Raw genomic sequence first — 8384 nt, forward strand, 5'->3', positions numbered from 1 at the left:
CTGCTTGGCTAACAGCGAGTCTTTCCAACAGGTCCCATAACACTTTTGGTTTTGAAACCAGGAACCCTGGCCCATGAGAGAGGTTGGTTCATACAAGGAACTCAGCCTGGGAGGTGATGCTTCTCCAATTTTAAGGTTTGAACCCACAGGGGAAAATGCTGTAAAAAAGAAATTCTTGTCCATAAATGGAGAAATCTACAGATTTCCAAAGCAGAAAGATGAGAGTGACAAGGGGATTTGTACTTCTGGCTACAACATAAGGCAATACTCTGCAAAGGCTTCATCATTTGGGATGGGGGGATTTAGGGGCAGCTGCAGAGAACTTGTAGGGTGGTAAAGGCAGCATTTAGATGACTTCATGTTAAAGCAAAGTGAAGGGAGTCCGCTTATCACTGCTGTCTTTTGAACCATAAGAAAATGCAGCTTTGGTGAGACAGAAGTTGGCTGAATAAACTTAAATTAGATTGAAGACCCATGCCCTGTTTATGGGATTGAGGAAGGGTCTAAAAGCACATTATAAATCTGGAGTTGCTAAGGACAGAGCACCGAAGGCAGGTGTAGCAGCACTGTCTCACCAATTTGCAAATCCCTTTCCTAGAGCTACCCAAGACTTGGCCTGAGCCTTCTGCTGTGGGCAATGAGGGGTCTGCAGCCTCCTGCTGCCACCAGAGGGGACGGTCGCTCTAGCCCTTGAGGAGAGCAAAGATGAAGACACAGGTGCGAAAGGACCGCCCTGAGAGCAAGAGGGTTTCAAATTTGGCACTGGGCAAAGAGCAGAGTCCTTTCTTGGCAGTCACATTCAAACACAGCATCACCACTGGGTTTTTTTTATTTTTTTACCAGCCTGAAATGAAGATGCACCAGATGGTTGTCCAGCTTCAATCAAATCTGACAGTCATCAGTCTCAATGCTAATTAAGTTTGTGTCAATTTTTGTGAAAGCTAGAAGCCTAGAAAGAGGCAGAGGCTCCCTAATGCCTCCCCCTTCCCACTCCAAAGGGAAGTGTAATCTCATCTTTATTAGACACCAGAGGAGGTATCCATGAGGAAACCACTCCTCCCAGCCACTAAAATGCTTCAGTCAGCATTTGCAGCCAACACACTGATAAGAAGCTAGTCTTCCTTCATCCTCATGCTGACAGAGCTACTTATTTTGTACTACATATTTACTGGATGCAAAAATTCCTGTGCCACCATCCATCTTTCTGCCCTGTTCTTAGACTCCATTGGAGGCTGCTCCAGCAAAACCTGGGACAAAACATGCCACATGAGATCAGCCTGAACTCCAGCTGGAAGCGTCTGACTGCATGAACAGAAGTCTCCCCAAGTTACAATGAATTAACCCAGGAGGGAGACACACACGCTCTCTTCTCAGCTAGAAAGTTTGTGTTTCTCCTTTCTAAGGGTGATTAAAATTGTTGAGATCTAAATATTCATTTGTGCTGGTGGAGGCCCAACTAAAGAAAATCAGTCACTGGAAGGAGCAGCTACTTGACTGGGCAGATGGAAGGAAAAGCAATGGGGAAAAGCAAGTTAGGGTGAGTTCTGTTGAATTAAACTGGGTTACAGCCAGAGTATCCACAAATCTGAAAATAAGCCCATTGGTCACAGGGGTACTGGCGCCCAACCCATTTCCCCTGGCTTCTTGCGACCACACTGCTGCTGTCCTGCTCAGCCCCCCACAGACCCTTCCCCAGGCAAATTCCCCACCGATGAGGTCTCCCTCCCCATCTCTACTCTGTACTTCCTTCGTTAGCCTCCAGCTCTTGCCCTAGCCTCCTTTGAGGCCACACACAATTCCCTTTCTTCATTTATATTGTTACCTTGAAGGTATTTTTAGCCCGTGACCACGTTGCCCCTGAGCCTTCCTTTTCCCAGACTCTGTAAATTTAGCTCTCTTAGTCATTGCTCATGTCTCCCAGCACTCATGTTCTTCCTCCTGACCTCCTTGGTTTGCTGCCTCCTCCTGTACCCACAAAGCCCAAAGCCACACAACTCAAACTGGTGTCACCTCTGTACTTTTAGGCCTCATTCCCCAAGACAAGGCTGCTCCGGGATCTCCTCCCACCACAAGCTCCTTGGGGGTCAGCCCTCAGAGATATGGATTAACTTAGAAGACTTCCCATCAGCAGCCCCCCACCAGTTTCTCCAAACTAGTGCTTTACTCTTTACAACATACAGCTTTAAACAATAAAACTAACCTGGTTTTCTGTGGGAACTCTTCCAGCCTTGCCAGTTCTCAAGAGCTCAGGGTCCAGCTCAGGACTGGCTACTCTAAATAAAACACCTCCCAGGCCCATAACCCCATCCTGGCTCAGACCCAGCCCCACAAAGCCTATTAGGGGCTTTGTTCCTATTCAAGCACCTGCCTCCCACCAACTTCAAAGCTGAATTGAAACCTGCATGAATATTTAGGGATTGGAGGTTGTCAACAGAAAGAAAAAGCCCATACTGAAATAGCTAACAACTCTGACACATCCATTTTATCTGAGAGATGAACAGTGCAGGAACACAGGAGACTACTGTGCTTTATTCTGCTGTAGAGAGGAGTGCAGGGCCTGAAGCCAACTGAAATAAATAGGCTCCAAATAGTCCCAGGTGTCCTGGGTTAGGAGGGGAGGGCCCTTGGCTCCACCCCACATCGATAGGCTGCTGTGGGGATAAAAAGGGGTTTGGGGAATAGCGTAAGAGGTGTTGGGGAGGGAGAAAGTAATTAAGTCATTAATTAATTTATTCTTGCTCTGCTAGTCTGTTACAGCACTTGGGGAGCTGTGCTGCATTACAGGGGGTCTTCAGAGGAGACAAGCCCGCCCTGTGCTGCTGGTGAGGGCAGCTAGGAGTGGGTCAGCCTGTGGTGAAGAACGGGGGACTGGGGTGCAATGCATTGACTGGGAGGGTCCCTGGAAGCAGGAGTGGGGCAGTATGGGGAGCAATGGCCCCTGTGGCTTTAAAGGTATAACAGCTCCAAACCTGCACAGGGGAAGAGTTTCTTTTCTTTCCTGCTGCAAACTCTTTCTTTTACTTTCCCCCTCGCTGAAATGTCAAAATCTCTAGGTTTGGTAAGCAAGACAACTAAATTTAGTTGCTAAAATTCTGAAAAGATTTAAATCTTATTATTTTCTTTTCATTACCAGAAAAGATTAACAAACCTTCCAAATGTAAAAATCCTGCCTTCCAATTTTTTCATGTAACTTTTTTCTTTTCAAAACTGTTAGGGGGAAGACTAGGTTTTGGTTTTAATTAAGAGGGTTGCTTTTGATCTATGTTTCAGGTTAAAAACTGCAAGTATTCTGTTGGGAGCCTGCCAGGCAGACCTGGGTGCCTCCATGCTCCTCCCTCTATCACGGCATATGATGCATTGTATGCAAAGAAACTCTTGAAGTAACTAAATTCATAGCTTCTCTGCACCATGAGCTTTTGCTGCAGGCCTGCTTCAGTCTTTCAGCCTGGACACCTGGGAAACCAACAGAACATAAAAGGACAAGTGTTTATGATTTATTTATCTTTAACCTGAGTTCTTAAGAAAAGCTGGTGTATGTGCATCTGCCTCTCTTTCCTCCTTTAACTGCAGAGCTTATGGGCAACTTTTACCCTAGTTCATTGAGGGGGGGCATGTCAGATTGCTACAAGTGAAAATATGTGAACAGAAAGAGGACAGAAACACTGAAATCTCCCCACTGAGGGAGATGGTGATGCATGCACACAATAGTACTGGACATCAGAGAACCTACCTATGACTTTTCAAAAAACAAATCCACAGGAACTGGACCCCCTGGTTCTGCTGCTCATGAAACTGCTTCTTTGTGGGCTCCTTTTGGACCCCACGAGGGGAGCACTGGAGAGGCAGTGAGCCTCTGCCAAACATCTAAGTGCCAGGTATTTGACAAGGCAGGCAGGAGTGAGCCCCGGGGGCAGGTTCCTCTGAGCAAAGCTGATGCTGTATCTGCAGGATAACATTTCCTCACTTCCAGCCCTATTTTCATGCAGCCCCTGTTTTGTTCTTGCAATTTTGTCCTGCGCACACTGTTCCAAAGTATGTTCCCATCTTCTGGGAATCTGGATGCTCTGGCTGTGCCCAAGAAATGTCTCATTCAGCATCTCCATGTACTCACCTGTGTGTGCAGACAGCTGGCAGAGCAGGGGAGGGTGGTTTTAAAAATTAGCTGTGTTTGTAGCCTGACAGGAAGCTGTCAAAGGCTCAGCTGCCCAGGCCACCGGACAAGAGGGGCTCCACCTCCACCAGAAGATGTGGTCAGCCTCAGCCACCACTCCCTGTCCCCTCTCTCCTGCACATTTCCCACAGTCCCTGTGGAGATCTATGGCTGGAGATGTCCTGAGGCACCAAAGCATACTGACCTGCTGCTGCACGCTTCCCTCCCAGCTATTGCTCTAATGGGAACCGCTTAGAGCATCTGAGACGCCAGTGCAGCTCCATTAATCACAGTCACCTCCCGCCTGGCACAGGCTCCCATCACCACGGTTTTTCAGGTCTGTGCCGGAGGAGAAGCCCATGCTGTGTCCTTGGAGATAGTGTCCTTGGAGATCAGAAAGGATCTTCTCATCACGCTGATGTGTGAGCAGCGGCAGGAGATGGCACAGACAATGAATCCCCCTGTACGCCCATTCCACACCAAAACACAAGCTCAGAAACCTGCAGCCTTTGCTAACTAACTGCTGTCACCCCCATCATCTTCCGACAGAGGTGATATGTGGGGAGCAGCCTTCCCTCTTTCACCTTCTTGCAGCCCCATCCCAAAGGTTGGCCACGTCCAGACTCATCACTCCTAAGTGCTCGGTGGGCAGGCACTCACAGCAGCTGGCCTGGACTGCAAAAAGCATTTAGCAGATATAAAGCATGAAGATAGAGCCAGACAAGGGGTGATTAGAAACCAGTTAGACCAGGCAAAACCAGGCCATCCTAAGTTTGCAGGCAGCCTGGCACATGGAAGAACTGTTTGTGAACAGAGCTGAAATTAATTATTTGAAGATGCTGCAGTATCTCTACGTAAAACATCCAGGCTGTGCCTAAATGATACCTGTGCACTCTGAGGCAGGTGGGCAGGAGAGGGTGTCTGGCCAGGAGCTCAGGTTTCTCCTTCAGATCAGCAATATCTTTGCAAAGGAAGGGGTGAAGGCACAGGCCAAGAGGAGGATGGGGCACGGTGTGTCGCCCTGGCCAGAGTTGCTGCTTTGCACTCCCCCAGCTGCAAACACACCTCGGACTCATATCAAAAATGTGGATCTCAGATGGGGAGATGCAGCGGGAGATTGTTAAAGGAAATGAGTAAAACTGTCCCAGGTTTGGTCCTTGACATGGTACAAAATGCTGGAGGAGGGCCTGGCTTGCTACTGTCCTCCCTGAATTTGCACCTCTCTGGGGCAGGATTCGTTCAATGGTGGCTGATGCACTTTATGAAGGGGGTGCAGTGGAAGCAGGATGGAGAGATGAGACCCACCCAGACATGGGAGGTCCTTTTCTGCCCCGATCAGCCTTTTTTACCCTCTTCTGATCTGGGCCATCCTCTGTTTCCCGAGGAGGCTTACTCCAAGGGTTTTGTGTTACCAGCTTGCCCTACAAAAAGCCAGTCCCAAGGATGAAAAGCCCAGGGAGAACAAAGCTCCTGCCTGCGGCTTTCCTTCTGGCCTGGGCCAGGCACTGCCCGGGCTGGCATGGGAGCCCCAACCCCTTCTGCTCAGAACTGGGTGCTCCCCACTGTACAGATCTGCTCTGGGAAAGAGGCGGAGCCTGGCAACACTGGCTGGGGAGCAGAGCAGCGGTGGTCTATGACCATACCAGATGGAGAGCTACCCACCGGCACTGCAGCTTTGCAAGGTGAAATGTGCTGCAAAACTGCCAAAGAGAAGGCAGCAGCTGCTGTTGGGATGCAGCTCCCAGGAGAAGATGCTGGTCAGTGATGAATTAATTTTCCGAGGTCATGTAGTCATGGACTCTGAGGTGCACCTGCATCATTCCCGCCTCTACCACAGAGGGTTCAGCACCTCCGTCACCAGCAGGCGATGGCAGGACCCACTTGGGTTCCCTGGTGATGCTGGTGTTCAGGTGACTGGAAGAGCACCTTGGCCTCCCTGGCAGTTGGTGGCATCAGCTTCTAAGGAAGCAGAAATGGGACGGAAGGTCAGGAGATCTCCCCTTGGTCTTCCCCCACAGTGGGGTGTGTTTTCAAATGCTGTTGAAATGCACCACATGTCATCATGACTTTTGACTCAACATGAGACAGGCAGCACCTCACTGCCCACATGGGGTTAAGGTTCAGCAAAACACAATGGGAGACTGGTGACAGATGAAGGGAGCTTAATTGGATAGGCTTTCTTCCATGTCCAAGCCGCCACGTAATGCTCTGCACCGGCATGCCAGAGGCCAGCAGCCTGCCTGGGGATGTGCTGGGCTGGGTTTCTGTGGGGACGTGCCCAGGCAGAGGAGAGGTTGCGGCTGATGCTTTAACTCGCCTCCAAGTGCAGAAGGGCAGCAGGCAGCTCAATTTCACCCAGCTCAGCATCTGCTGCATGGATTCTACTTGCAGTCTTGCAAAAGCCTAATAAATTTTTTAGAGGAGCCCAAAGTGTGTGCTGAGTTGGCCAATCAGCTCTGGTGGATTAAGGAAACTTACTTTAAATTATTAACAGCACATAGCCAGCCACGAGGCCCATGGGTGGAGGTGGGAAAGAAGTTACTCATTCCTCCTTCTCCAGTGGGTGCCGCTAGAGAAGCCAGCACCCGGTTGGGGCCAGGCAGAGGTGTCTGCTCACACCTTGGAGGATGGTCCTGTTTGTGGGGTCTTCCCCTCCCCATCAGGAAACCTGAATGAGGCATCAGTGCTGTGCTGTGCATGGGGTGTACTTGCATCTTGGAGATTATGTGCCTTTTGGAAACCGGATGCTCATCCACATCCAGCCCTGTCCCCGCCTTCCCTCCTCTTCCAGATCCATTAGTTTCTCAAACACGCTCTTGAAGAGCTGATCAGCTGTTCAAAAGAAAGCCAGCCCTGATGCTCTTTGACTTTCTTGCAACCTCTAGTAATCTTCCCCCACAAGCTTTAAATTTCAGGTAATATAATCACATTTGCAAACTCTGGTCTCCAAAGAAACAGCAATAAGCATTTTGCAATTCCCAAGGCTGTATCCTTTGTTTAGCCACGGACTCACTGCCTGCCAGGGCCAGGCTTTGCAGTGGTGGGACGTGGGGCTGGATTTCCTCTCCTTGGCAGCTGCTCCAGAAGGACTTTGTCCCTCTTTCCACGAGGTGGCATCGCTGAGACTGCTACAGAGGGGAAGCGTGCGCCGCGGCGTCTGCGGGGAAGGCAGTGATGAAAAACGCCTCCAAAAACCGAAAGGTTGCTAGGAAAAAATGCCTCTGAGTTCTTGGTTGTGAGGTCCCAGCACACCTGGCCATGATGGGGAGGAATCAGAGAAGTCAGTGTTTTAAAATGCATCTCACCAGCACAGCCCTATGTATCACCTGCCATGGGCCACACAACACCCACCTGCTTTCTCACAGTGTTGATGGCTCTCAAATCAACTTAAGTTCACTGCAGGGTTTGCTGAAAGCCATCTGTGGCACAGTTCAAGGTGATGTTGGGCTGCTTACAATCTTGGTAGAACCCCAAAATGGGTCACCTACCCAAAGGAAGCATCATCCCCAGTGTGCCTGCAAGCCATGTAGGGTCAGGCAATGATTTTCACGTGGTGGGTCATTGATCCAATCCCAAAACTCAGATCCACAACGAGTCTTCAGACCCAAGGCTTGGGTGGAGACAGGTCATGGCTTAATTTGATTTTGATTTGAGATCCCCAGAAATTCAGCATATTTGATTTTCTTTTTTGAACCTCTTGCTTTGAAGGGGGTCTAAATTACAATATTGCTGTTAATTCTGTCTCTCTACAGAGCCTGACCCAAACCTCCTGAAATGGGGGATGCTGCAGCTGCAGCCATCTCACTTCAGGGCCTGCCTCCTCTTTCTGATCCTGCAGGTTACCTGGGGTACCAACCACACCGAAATGAGGCTGAAAATTTGGACCTTCTGTGATCCATGAGCAAGTTTGAGTTAATTCCTCTGGGTTTTTTATTCTTCCTTTTCTGCAGCTGCACCATTAATTACCACACCACTTGTGCATCACTCCCAGAGCATCTTTCACAGCTCCCCTAGCAAATTTCTATGGAAACGTATCCGTGGTTTTGTTAAACTTGGTTTTGCTTTTAAAATAGCTATAGAGGACCAGGTGCAGAATTTGCACCTGCTGTTCTCTGTCCCTTACCTGACCACAAGGTTGTCCCCACTCCTGCTGTGCCAGGGACTGGCTTCTATTGGGGCCAGAGACCTGGAGGCTCCTGCACAGCACAGGAGGGATGTTCCCATAGGAGTTCCT

The sequence above is a fragment of the Phalacrocorax carbo genome, chromosome 14 (genome assembly GCF_963921805.1).
Source record: "Phalacrocorax carbo chromosome 14, bPhaCar2.1, whole genome shotgun sequence".
In the NCBI taxonomy this organism is placed as follows: Eukaryota; Metazoa; Chordata; class Aves; order Suliformes; family Phalacrocoracidae; genus Phalacrocorax; species Phalacrocorax carbo.